The sequence below is a fragment of the Lepisosteus oculatus genome, chromosome 10, assembly GCF_040954835.1.
Source record: "Lepisosteus oculatus isolate fLepOcu1 chromosome 10, fLepOcu1.hap2, whole genome shotgun sequence".
In the NCBI taxonomy this organism is placed as follows: Eukaryota; Metazoa; Chordata; class Actinopteri; order Semionotiformes; family Lepisosteidae; genus Lepisosteus; species Lepisosteus oculatus.
This window is the reverse complement of record NC_090705.1, coordinates 35,821,375-35,835,700: the sequence shown is the minus strand read 5'-3', so window position 1 is coordinate 35,835,700 and position 14,326 is coordinate 35,821,375. Positions and strand designations below refer to the sequence as shown.

The following is a 14,326-nucleotide window of genomic DNA, read 5'->3' as shown; positions in this document are numbered from 1 at the left end:
GGAACTTCAAACTGGGAGGACTACAAATAAAACATGCGTTACTCATTTATCAACTTCCTGCCTGCCGTTTTGCATGTAATCCACAAAGTTGTGTACACTTTATATCTCCTGTATAAAGTACTTTTCATAAGTAAATGAATCTCTGTTTTATCTGCTGTCTTCTCTCTTGGTTGTAGTTCACTGTAATTACTGCAAGAAAATAATACGCCCTATGTTATCATGTGTACTGTATATCTTATGTGCTTTCCACCATGCTCAAGTTCCCATGCTTTTGTGAAACAAAATCATCTGAAATATTACAAAATTAGAATGGCACTCTAAAAGCTCAGACCTCAGAGTTCTTGCACTCATATTGCTTCAGGGTTAGAGGAGTTGGTCAACATCATGAGTTATGGCCAAGTCCCTGAAGATCATCTCTGGGTTACAGAATTTAGTGACCATAAAACATTGGTCCCAAAATTGTAAAATTTCTTTGTAAGTTAAAACTTCAAGAATTAGAAGACCATAGGTAGAATTAACTGTATTGGATTAAACACTGAATACTTTTGTATGGCAATAGGATACCCTGACCTTGAGAATAATAGAGGGCATTTTCTGTATCCTTTTTCTGCTGCATTGAAGGTCTATATTGAGTCTTCAGTCAGCAAAAAAATCCTAAAAAAGAGGATTTGCTTAAAATGCAATTCAGGTGAGACCTGTCGTGTAGCAAAGGTAATTCTGCCACATTTTGTGAGTGATACTACTTCTGCAATTTTCACATCAGTGGGTAAAACTTGTCTTGAATGACTTAAAAAAATTCTAGTAATATACTGAACATACTGTAATATATGAATGATACATCTTACATCTTACATCTTTGCATTCAACTGGAAAAATACTACAAAGATTTTTTTAAATACTGCTATGACTATGCCACATGACTTATTCCTATGCTATTCAATGCTGTGGAGTTGCCTTTTGCTCTATACTCTGTAGTAAAAAATGAAGTTCATTAGAGCCACCTGCTTTAAGCATCTGTAGCTTAAAAAAACATGAACCTTTTATTTTAGGAATACAAGGGTGAGGAGCAGCCCGATATTGAGGGTGGGACCATCGAGCTTTCACATTTCACAAGCACCAAGAGACAGAAAGACAGAAAGTTTACAGCTGCATTTTACTTAGGGTTACTTAGCAACAGTGACGAAATTGTCAGTAAGACTAAACAAGTTATATTTTTATAGCATCTTTGCTTGTTCTGTCTCCCTGGGAGAGAGACGGAGAACCTAAAGAGGCTGGGTGCCTTGTAAAAGCTTCTAATTCTATTCACATTCGTCTCATGCTGTTGTAATTAAAAAAAAAAACATTTCTTTGAACTGCTACTTCCAATGAATTTATTCTAGATTACCATCTGACAATGAAACGCTTTCCTACTCTAGCCCGTGTTTTACTTTGTTATACTTCAGCACCTGTTACAGTGGGATTGTTTTGTACTTGTAGGTTCTTTTCTAAACCAGAAGCATTCTGTTCGTATTTTTAGTGATGAACACCGGCATGAAAAGTAGTTATGAGGGTAGTTTGGGGTTTGATGAGGTGTGACCAAACTGATGAGTGTAAAAACACTTGCCTAATAGAAGTGCATAGTAACATAAACAAAATCTCACATACGAGCTCTTCTCCCACACATAGAATAAATTATAATGGATACATTTCTCATATATAGCATAATATACATTCAATCTATTTACTGTTATAAAAATGTGAATACAATATTTGCCAGACACCTTATGTCTTCAGTGCTGTACTGTACACGTGTTAGAAAAAAAAAAGGTTTTGCTGTAGATCTTGTTTATTCACAATCAGCCACCTTAAACGACAAGGTCCCAGTGCTGTTCATGGGCACCTACACACTTGGTTTTCAATAAGCTCTTTAGTTAAATGAATCCTATATTGAACCAAAAAGTTACATTGTTGGAATCTTCGACAGCCCTATTTCTACTTAAGGCTTGGAGATTTTAAGTAACTTATTAGGCAACAGTTAAAAGACAGCCTCCAACAGGTAAAGGAATTGAACACAATTAAGTAGTTCAAAATAAACCTATTATCAGGTCTTTATTTAATTTACCTCTATTAAGGCCTTACTTATGCTCCTTATTATATGAAACCGATACCACAAGAGAAGCTTTGCTTGGTTTACTAAAAAACATCACATTTAATAAATGCTTCTATTTAGGCAAAAAACTCAAAACAAAAATCCAAAGTGAGAGTCCAAAATTTGCGCAGGTAAATTTTGATTAACGCAGAAATGAAAGTAACAGGAGACGGTAATAGGATTAACATTTCTAACAGCTAAAAGCCATTTTTAATTAGAAGGACTGAGATACTTTACTTGAATTTGAAGAAATCTTATTATATCCACTTGAACTCAGATCAGAATTCAATTTTTAATAATAAATGCTATAAATAAGTGACTTGAATTTGTATGAACTGATGTATTAAAAAGCAGATAACTAATGGTATAGTACTGAAATCATTATCTTTAAAACATAAGGTTCCCGCTTTTTTTAATGGAAGTGCTTTACTACCATCAAGGTAAAAAAATAAATTGCATGTGTTATCTGGTAATTACCAGAAAATGATCTTGTTATTATGAGACAGTATATTATTTTGTTATTTAGGAAATACTAAATTGTCTTGTATTTGCAAGAGAAAATTCTCCCATACAAAATATGATAATCAAGTGACTTGTGAGTGTCCTCATGGTTATGATGATTGCGGTCACATCAGGTACAAATGATAACATTTCATTATGGATAAACCGGTAAAGTAACTCTATGCACATTCTACTGTGTTGGTCATTGTCACTAACACTAAAGCCAAAATTCCAGCTGAGTTATCAGTAGGTTTTAGATGCTATCTTTGCACAATGTTATTTATATACTGTATATATACTGTTCATACACTCAAATGACCATCAGTATCTTGTAATTCTGAGATAATGTACAATATTTTAATTCAATGATCATTTTTTTCCATAATTTACATACCACATTACTTTTTCTTTCCATGGTGGCAGCAATGCTCTTCTGTAGCTTTTAAAACAGATCTTTGCTTTTAAAAAAAGCACACAACCTAAAACTTACACTAGCTCTTCATCATATGATACTACCAAAATGACATCTTGCCTAAAGACAGAATGTATCATGCTAGATATGCCACAAATAGTATCATTTTTAGAATATACAGGGTTTCAGAATTTAATTCAGGATCTGGGAAAAGTATTCTGCAACAAAAGCAAAAAAATCTCCATAGGGAAACTGTTTTAAGCAGATGTACTGTATAATCCAAAGGAAAGTTCTTAAAAACACTTGTACCAGGTGTTTAATGACAATTAATTATATGATATGATTTTCAATATGGTAAAATGATAACTGCCTTTAACCTAAGGAACCGATATACTGATGAATAGAACAAAAGCTGAAAACAGCATACTACACTCAATATTACAGAAACATACACATAGTCTCAATCACAGAGGGCAAAAGAGCGTGACAGAGAAATAAGACTCAACGATTTTTGCCAGGTCAGGAGAAAGAGAAGCCTGACTTCTTCTTCTGACAGTGTAAAAGAGCCAGTTGAATACGACAGCCAAAGAATAAAATGAAAAATAATATTAAACGATCTGCTCACTATAAAAAGGCCTTTATCGGTGCAGCCAACAAGAAAAAAATAGTTTTTCCTAATAATACTTGCAAAAGTTTTTGTATCTTCTAATCCAAATTAGTTTCATTTGAATTTTTTGAATTGTGAACAAGTGTCCACAGCTACCATGAAACATGGAGGTGATGCTTGTGGTGGACAACGTAGTAACAGTAGACAACATTAACAGAGAAATGCACAGGGATATTCTAAGACAAATCTAAAAAAAATAAAATCAGATAAGACTTGAAATGTAAGAGATTCGGCCATTTACAAAAAGATTAAAACCTGCAAAAGGCAGTTTAAATAAAATAAATAAAACTAGAAAAAAAATCTTCCCAATTACATTGGATGTATACGATGAACTACAGTAAGTTTTGAATGAAAGAATCAAGTATTGTATTTATCTTAAGAGAAAAGATTGCAAGCTATTCTTAAACCAAAAATAATAAAAATGCAAACAAATTAATTTTTGTGACTATAGTGAAAGTTTAGTAGTTGTGTGAATAAATTAGGTAGTCATTGTGGTATAAAATGGGTTGAACAAGTTTATTCTAGGAGAAAAAAGTATTTCATATTACTTATATACTGTCTACAATATGTAGGCCAATTTCAACAATTAAATTCTAATATTCATCAAAAAATTTGACATTAAACAATTAAAAATTTACATTGTGACAGACTCTGATTACACTGATTGGGACTCAACCTTTTGAACTAACCATCAGTGTTATGTATAAATGAAGCGTTTTCCCAACAAGAAATACTGCAATTTCTGTGTGTTCTGTGTGGTTGACTTGTGTTTAACAAGTAATTGTGGTAACTTGTTTAGAACTATAAAAGGTTTAATTTGTTTTTACTTCATAATGTTCAAACTGCAGTCATGTAATTGGCAGAATACCACAGGGATCTGTATTATGTTCACTGTTGTTTATAGCAATGATCTAGAATCTGGTATAGTTAGTAGCCATCTCGGATTTCATGAGACCAAAATAGGTGGTTTCATAAAGTAGCAAATTCAGAAAGACTTGGACAAAATTTAACAGAAGGCAAACACCTACAGTACCTATTGACATTTAAAATAAATATAGGGCTTTGTATAACTACAAGTATGGAAATGCAGAGCTAGAAGAAGGCTACTTTAAAAAAGGCTTAGATATTTATGTTGACACCAATCCATCTTCTAGGTAATGTGGGGAGGCAGAGGTAAGGTAAAGAAAAAAAAAAGATAGTTAAAAGCTCAGAATTTAAAATGAGATGTTAGAAATGTACAATCCACTTGTAAGACCTCATCTACAATACTTTATTTCTCTTATAATTTTTTGTCACCATGTTATTTATGATATGTTCCATATATTTTATAGATTATGTATCAATGTTCTGGAATCGGTTTAAGTAAGAGCAATTACTGTAGGCACTTGATAGGATTCAAATATTTTATCTTTCTTGTGGATACTTTCAGAAACTTCTAGATCATGAATTTCCAATACATACCAAGCAACTCCCAAAGCTGCTAATTTAAGTTCACACAGTTTAAATAAACCCTGAAAAAGAGATAATCAAGGTGCTGTGCTCCAGATACATTCAGCAGCATCAACCAGTAAGCATCACCTGTGCTTGTTTCATTTTCACTCCGTTATGTCAAGATATACAGCAGATAAAGTTTCACACCATTTTACTATTGTTTCACAAAACAAACAACTGCCTATTGCTCCTGTAAAAATGTAACAGTATCAACCACAAACGAGGTCGAAATGCCATTTAGAAATATACCACCATATCCTCTGTATGTTTACTTGAGCTAAAGGATTTGAAGGCTTATTAGTGATGAATCATAGCTTCTTACTACTGTATGCATTTTAATTTCACATTAAAGATTTTAGAACTGAGCCATTAAAAAATACTAACAAATGGAAAATCTTTTCACCCTCAGGCATGGTCCTTCAGGGAATGATCATGACCATGATTAACAATTAGTGTTTTGCTGTTCTCCAATCAATCACATTTCCTATGGATATCAATAATATAAGTATGGACTTCTGTGTTTCTAATTTTCTACTGTAAAGTGTAATGTCCACGAACAAACAAGACATGCATAGCAGCTTTTAATAAACTGTAGGATATGGTTCCCATGAATATAATTATGTAATTACTAACACTGTTAATGCAGGCTTCAAGCTAAAAGCTAAGCAGTAAGTAAAGAATACTGTCATTTATAAAAATAATAAAATTCACAAATGCTATTTTGCCATCTGTATTTTTGACAGGCTACGTAAAAATATATTCACTTCCTAATAAAATTGAAAAAAAAAACAGTTCTCATAGGCTGAACTTTGCTCTCAACTATATAAATGTTTAAAAAATATAAACCCTGCTGAACTACTGTGCGTTTTTTGTTGTTGATTTTTCTTTGTCCTTCTGAGAATAGGTCACTGCAAGCTAGAAATGTTCGGAATGACAGCCCTCCACGTCACTAAAGGATTTCAACATACTGTACCAGGATGTACTGGCTCTGGTAGGAAACTAATAAAGAGATAGGGGAAATGGCAGGGTTACACATAGCGTTTCACCATATCTGATAGATGTTTCAGAAGATAGGATTACAAGTATTTGGAAGAAAACCCAAAACAAGATACTGTGCAATGCTCACGCCACACTTTTTAATGTCTAGCCCCAAGCCTGCATTAGCAACGTTGATCAGATTTATCAAACATATTGTCTTACAGTGTATTAAAAGTAACTTTGCTTATCTTTCTCTCCAGCTCTCCCCTGTGTATTATGCTTTTCAGTGAAAAGTAACCTAGGTTGAAACTCCCAGTCACACAACAGAGAACATTACAAATTGTTTTTTCCACTTGAGCAAAATCTCCATCGTCTGTCTTCTTCAAGTTTAAAGCTCCACCAGAATCAAAGATGAAACCTAACTGCTGGACAGTACAAGTTAAAGCACTTCAGTGTGTGCTTTTAGTTATGACGCAGTTACAACTTATAGATTGTCAAAGCTTTATTGGTTTTAAGAAAATAGTGCTGGAACAATGTGAGTTTGTTATTTAATTAATAAACTCTACTCAAGTCAATACTGCATCAAGGAAGTGTCTTTTAACACAAAGATACTACATATGGGTATCATTCATATTAGTTCTGATGCAATATAAAGCAACACATAGAAAGCAATTCTTTGCAAGAAACAATTGTTTTAGGAATTCATCTTAATAAGCTCTATGTGGGATATTACATTGTGTCTTCTGTGCAATAAATCAGCTGTATGCATCTGTTCTTCTGACAATGAAGCTTCCTACAATATTCACTAAAAGCCTCTGATGTTTAAATATCTTGCTTGATATTTTGATGTTCTGTTGATGATGTTGATGTTCTGACTGACCGGAAACATTTCTAGAAACATACATTTATTTAATTTTAAGAATTAATTAATTTATTAATTAATTCTATTTATTTTTATTGAAATCTTACATTTAAACACTGAATTGAATCTTACATTCAGAAAATTGTCATTCTTGCTGTACAACAGGTTTTTGGTTACATGTTACATATTTATATGTCTCCGATAACAGTGAGTACAATTTAGGAGTGTGCATTATGACTAATAATGTTTCAATCGAACATGATCCAGATCCAGTTTTTATTATCTATAAACCAGAAATGAAAGAATATGCCCTTCTATAATTGCATACAAAAAACCTGCTCTTCACCAAATAACTCAAATAACTTCCTCTTCTGGAAACTCAGTGGTCCTCATTCATCAACCAAAGAAAGACAAAAACTCCAGAGTCATATGGAAGAACAGCTGACTGCTGAGATGTTGTGCAAGTACAGTAGCTCACCCTTTCATTGGCTGGTCATTGGATTCATATTATCTAGTCAGAATGCCAATTACTGCTACCAGTGCAACCTAACAATGTCTCACAGTGGTTTAGTTCCTGGACCCTGAAATCTGGCAAGCAGAGTGACATGTATTTGATTCGTTTCATGGATTGTTCAAGGGGATAACACAATGAAATTTCCATGGCGACAGATTCAAAGAACTAGTAGATGATACTTTAACACTTTTTTGTACCTTTCCTATGAATGCATAACAGATTTTGTCCACAGGATTTTCAGAAAACCTTTTAAATGGTTTGGTCTGTATATACATGTATAGGGAAGACATGAAAGGCCAAGAAAAGCAAATGTATTAGCCATACACAGTGAAAACCAAAAAAAGACTCTGCCAGACAAGATGATACATTAAAAAGTTGATTTCATTAGAAAATCACTCTGTAGAAGACTTTATCCCTCCTTATAGCTATACCGAGTACATATTAGAATGATGAATTAGAGTTTCAGACTGTATTCTAATTTATACAACTAATTACAATACCATTTTAGAATTATTGGAACACTGAACCAATGTAGCACTTGGGAGTCTACTTTTTTTTGGAAAGACTTTGGAACTTTTCTTAACTACATATTGCATTTCACATACAGGTATTTACTTTTAGTGATATTAATTGCATTTTTTTTGTTGTTTTTGCATAGATAAGTCACCCAATGCAAGTAAAAAAAAACATGACTGAGTATGAAAAATTGGGTACAGAAAATACAGTTACATCCTGAGGCGATGACAAAGAAATGGGGAAAAGACACAGAATATTTACGGGTGGAGGGGTGGCTCTGTGGCTAAGGATCTGTGGCTGGAAGGTTGCCGGTTTAAATCCTGCAGCCAGCAGAGGAATCCTACTCCATTGGACCCCTGAGCAAGGCCCTTAACCCCAACTGCTCCAGGGGCGCCGTACAATGGCAGACCCTGTGCTCTGACCCCAGGCTCGCTCCCTGTCTGCGTGTCTCATGGAGAGCAAGCTGGGGTATGCGAAAAGATAATTCCTAATGCAAGAAATTGTAAAGGGTTAATAAAGTGATGTTAAATATTACACACTAAAAGGGCCCAGTGGTAGAAAGCTGCATTACCTAATTTAAGTTAATAATTAGCCAGTGATTTATATTAAAAATAAACGTGAAATGTTCTATAATTGTGGAGCAGACACACAAAACAAACTTCCAGCAACCAGGACTGAAGTCTGATCATTAAAGCCACAGCATCATAAATAATAAATTCTCTCATAAATGGAACAGATTACAGCTTTCCAAAACTCTGTCTCTATATAAAAACATGAAAAATGAGTCATAAAATAAAAATCAAGAAGTTCACCGACTACAAAATGGATTCATTTATAACGGCAAACATTGGCGATCTTGGTTAGACTGTTACACTGTTGAACATATCAACCAAAGAGGTCAAATGGAGTGGTCAACATTATGCAATACATCAAACATAAACGTTTTCAATTTCAAACTATCAAGTGATTTATTTTCTGCCATTTCCAATAAAATGTACATATGCCATTTTAATGCAACAAAAATCATATTTTTATTTCTAGACAGGCAAATTAAGGTACTTGAAGGTACTCTTCTTATTTGAAATTGTACACCCAGTGAAATATTTAGAAAAAACATCCACAGAAAGGCTACTTATGTACCTTTTGTTTTCTAAAAGTGAGTGCATGTTTAAAAATATATCCAACTTGCAAACAAAACGGAAAACTAAAATAACATTTAACAAAGTAAACTATCAACCAAGTGAATGTACTATTTTGTTTTACTGGGGATTTAGACAAAACGTTTGTATTTTACAATTACATTTAGGCTGTTATTTGGGATGACTATTTTTGGACAAAAATCAAATCACATCAGATGTTTCGCCATTCAGTTCCAACTTAAGAAAACGTTTACAAATAGCTATGCACTGACCACATATTCATTTACTTAACAGAAGTAATGGTTACATCCATAACAAAAACAGAGATATAAACCATTCAAATTTTCTGAACATCCAGATAATGCCCCCAAAAATTACCTTCCAACATTTTGAGTAGTATTGAATAGTATTTCACTTGAATTGATTTCATATATACATTATATTATTTATACACAAGAAATACATTTGGACTTAAAGTGTTTATTTTTCTTATGTACTTCTTATATAACCTTCTGAATTTCACATTTTAAGGAACTGCACTTTCAAATGTGTAGGTTTGAGTAATATGATACAATGACTCCTATACCTGTACCTTAGGTCTCTTACATTAAAGACTTATACTGTAAATGCATTCTGATCCAGTGATTTTGAATTGCTGGAGATGTACAATAAATCCATTACAACAAAACAAGACCTATTAAAGAAATAAGCCTTTTTATCCAGAAATACAAAGATGTAATTTTATTCATGAGGCAGTTGACTCACTATGAAAAATTACAACCTTTAAGTCTTTACAGATAAATATTTTGAATATGGAAATTCAAAATGTTCCAATCTGAGGTTGAAAATGTGTAATCCTTAAGCAAAAACATCATCTCTGGGAAAAGAAGTCACAATCTGCTAAACAATCCCATTAGCCTGCTTGAATACAGATGAATATCAACCAGCAAATATATCTTGGTCCATAGATTTGTTTTGATTACTGTACATTAAATTGGACTATATTGACAACTTGCTGTTTTCAACCATTATACATTAGGAATACGGAAGAAGATAACTAGAGCGCCTACACTATGTGTCAGATTTATTGGAGTATGTATGCTCTCCCGAACAGATGGTAGCTAAGCAGTTTAAAATACTTGTAAAAGAAATATCTATCATCAGATGTGATAAACAGGTACTAGTTAAATAAAATACCTCCGATGGCAAATACTCCATAAATAAAACTCCAGATAGTAGATGAGGTAAATGTTAAGTGTGTAAACATAGATTTACAGACCACTACACAGTGAGATGCGTGCCATTGAGTTTAAGAAGCTTATACCTTTGTCAGATTCTATTCCAGCCACCAAAGTTTTAAAACAGATTAACCATAACTCCAGTGCCAACACTTGTCTTTGCAATTTACAAACCCTCCCCGAACCATCTGCTCAGCTGCTCCATAATTAACAGAACTTTCTGTCCACATCTAATGCAGCAAATTTTGACCTCACAGACAAGGTTAAGACAAGGTATTACTTTTCTGTAAATAACATTTCTGTTGTTCTTTATCCCAGCACTGGAATTAGATTAAACAACCAGAAAAGAAATATGCCTTGTGTGCTCAAAAATAATAGGCAGTGGTTGCCAATGGCCTGTTATGGCTATTTACATATTTGGTGCCCTTCCAAAAGGGCTCTTTTAATGTGTGTACTTCTGTATAACATGTTCTATAGAACTTTCATTGATTCTATCCTAACATTCCCTGCAGTAACCTAGCTTGGTAACCTCAATAAAAACAGACTGAGCAGGATTGTGAACATGCACCAATCATTTTGATTGGCTACAACAGCTAGAGCTTTTGGACATCTACTTCAAACAGATAGTGTGGAAGACAAATATAATCGTTGACATGGCCACCCCTTACACAGTGAATCTGAGTTATTTCCATCTGGGTGTCAATTTAAACTACCTAGATTCAAGTGCAATAGAACTATGTTATTTTTTAAAATTCCCACAGCTATTAACCTGCTTAATTTGGACAATTATACGTATAGTTTACTTTATATATATATATTTTATTTGTTTCTTGCTTATCACACATGTATGTCTATTTGTTAATGGGTTCATGTTGTATTAAATGAGCATTTTGTTATGCATTTTATATGCCTGCCAAACAAATTTTTCACCTGGAACACAAAAAAAAGAATGAAAAGAAATAAAGTAATACCCTGTTCCCTATCACAACACCAATTTAACACTGACACTCAAGTGTAGTGCCCAGCTTAAAAGTAAGGCTCACACGTGCGTGACAAATTATGAACCAGACATTCACAAATTGTAATTCCATAACTATCTGGGTTAAAGTACTATATGTAAATCATGGTAAAAAGCTATAGTTCACATATTAATTAAATTTGAAGTTTAACATTTTGTGTGTTAATCAAACATACTGTATATTTATACTTAAACTAGCAGACACATTAGAATATTACAGATTTACAAGTACTATCTTCCATTTGAGTTCATGTAGGTTTTTTTCCCCCTTCTTGTCATGTCTTTTGTATTGCATAGCCTTGAGAGTTCTCCACTAGATGGCATAAAAGTTAATTCTCCAAAATCGGGAAAGACAAAAAGCACAATTTTGTTTCAAAACTCACATAGCTCAATGCAGTCCTCCACAGTGGAGAAATTACATTTGTTTTTAGCATAAACACCAAGGCACTGCATCAGGCATTTGATATTATAGACTTGACATAATACGTCTTGGTTAAGTAACAATATCCGTCTTCGTTATAAGGATGGTCTACATGAGAGATGGGGAATTCCAGTCCTTTAGACTCCAGTAGTTTTGTAGTAGTGTTCGCTAATTTTAATTTCCACTTCTCATCTTAATTACCTAAATAATAAAAAGTCAAATCCAAAGGCCATGTTTCTGGCATTAATCAATTGTCAGCCAAAAACGCCTCTAAAACCTGCTTGACTCTGGTCCCTGAGAACTGAAGGTTGTCCATCCATGACCTAGAATACACATTCTGTAACTACTGATGCTTCATGTTGATTTTATCAGGCTAAAAAGAACTCCAGCTATCTCTCCCAAACATGTTCAGTAGTTTGTATTCTAAGCATAGCATAAAACTCACTTGTACTGTAAACATACAACTGATATTAAATGGTGAATACACCTAAAACATCAAACCAGCTTATCATTTACCATTACAGCTTTTTTTTTATACAGGCAAAAAACACTGTTAAACTTAAAGAACAGAAGAATTTCTTCACTGATTTAATAATCAATGATAATGATAGCCCTGACACTTCTGCAACGACCCGAGTACTTGCACTAATTGCTTTGCAGTGCAGGATCATCTTCTGGGAGCTGTCTTCTTCAAATCTGACTGACCTCTGCAATTACAAATCAGCTCCCTCAAACTGGGCCCAAGTGTTTTGTATACAGGCCTCCCCCAAAAGGATCTCATTCAGACTTGGAAAAAGCCTTGAATTCTCTGTAATAAAGCATTTGCTTTGATTTGTTAAACTTTAGACCCGGTCTATTGACACATTTGTGGTCACATTTCGATTTGCATAACTACATAATCACAGTCAAAAGTAGTGATAATAATCACTGACTCAAAAGTCTTGCAGGAGTTTATTCCTCATGGACTTCATTATTAACCATCTTTTTGACAACTTGGCACTATAACACCAACGTATTTATCCCTCATCTAGACATCATGCATAAGTAATCTACCAAACATAAGTCTGCTTGAATTAAGCCACATAAAATGGTTTACAATTAATAAATGTCTGGCTGTTTTATGCAAAATTGCCTTCATAGCTTTCTCATTTCCCTTACTTCTAAGATCTCTGAATTAAACCAACCTAAAGGATTTTAATATTTTTCAAAATGCTAAAAAATGTTAGGTTTTAGTGAACAACACTTTTTCCAAGAGGTTTAACTGAATTTTGTTAAAGGCTTTGTGTTAATTGAACAACACTTTCTGGAGCCAAGATCTATGGAGTCTGTTTCTGCTCTGCAGGGATTTCCCCAATGGGAATTTATTTTTTTGGATACAAGGAAGTTTTTTTCCCCCACCTTCCAATTTTGGGTCATTAGCTGTAATAAGGTTTGGTTTACTCCCAGTAGGACTCCATTTACGTACCTCAAATGTGTCACAGTCACTGGAGAAATTTAAAAGGTTGTAGCAATACTTTTGTTTGTCTAATTAAAGTTACAGGCTTTCCCATATGTTCTGCTCTCTGTCCACATGGGACCCCTTCTAATTGGGGTGAAGCATGGTGGTGGCTGAAAGTCTCCCTTACAGGAGACAACATGACTGGCTGCTGAAACCAAATCACGTTACAAAAGGGAAGAGGAGTGAAAACGGTAAAGATTGCACCTGCGATGTTTGTAAAGAAAACAGTTGTTGCGTAATGATTTAATATAATGATTCACTGCACCTGCAGCTACTGTATGTATTGTGGTACTCATTGACATCAATGCTTTGGCCAACAAATTACTAAAGATTAAGAGGCGATGAATTCTAGTTGGAACAATGAAGGTTTATGAATCATCATTTGACAATTCACAATTATTTGAACAACACCATTAGGTTCAGCCTCGAGAAATCCCTTTGGCATTTTAAGGCGTTCGTTCTAATTATTGACCGTCTAGCGTCACATGATTTTAAGATTCTCACAAACTATTTGGACAGGAGTTCGCAAATGATTCATACTTTATATGATGGAGGTGAATGATCTAATAGAAGAAGTTAAACCTGAACAACCCACAAATCCGTAAGACAGTAGAGATCATTGTGAAGGAAAGGAAAACAGCAGAGTGCACTTACTCACTGTAAAGGAAACACTTTTTGAATTGAAAAGCTCCCGATGTGCATCCCTGAAGTCTACGTTCACTTTTGCAAGACACCGATTTAAATTATAGTAATACTCAATGCGGGCATGTTTGTTAGAATGTTTCTGATTAATTTCAACTGAATAAAATGTATTTCATACCTTAAATACTATCTTATTAAATGAAGTGTTGCTAACATCCCTAATGTGCAGAGAGAAAAAAAAATAATGCATATTCATGTCAGAAAAACAAATTCAGATTTAAAACACTGTTTGCAAACCAAC

At 33.8% G+C, this 14,326-nt stretch overlaps 1 protein-coding gene across 4 annotated transcripts in view; it reads right to left on the bottom strand.

The window, feature by feature from the left end:
- Positions 1 to 14,326, bottom strand: part of st3gal1 (ST3 beta-galactoside alpha-2,3-sialyltransferase 1) — a 50,958-nt gene that overhangs the window by 34,107 nt on the left and 2,525 nt on the right. The window contains exon 1 of one of the 4 annotated variants that reach the window (XM_015357042.2): positions 571 to 611. The exons of the other annotated variants lie outside the window; for them this stretch is intronic. The gene's annotated coding sequence lies outside the window, so the exon portion shown is untranslated. Of the gene's footprint in view, positions 1 to 570; positions 612 to 14,326 lie in introns of those variants that run through there. 4 annotated transcript variants of the gene reach the window in all.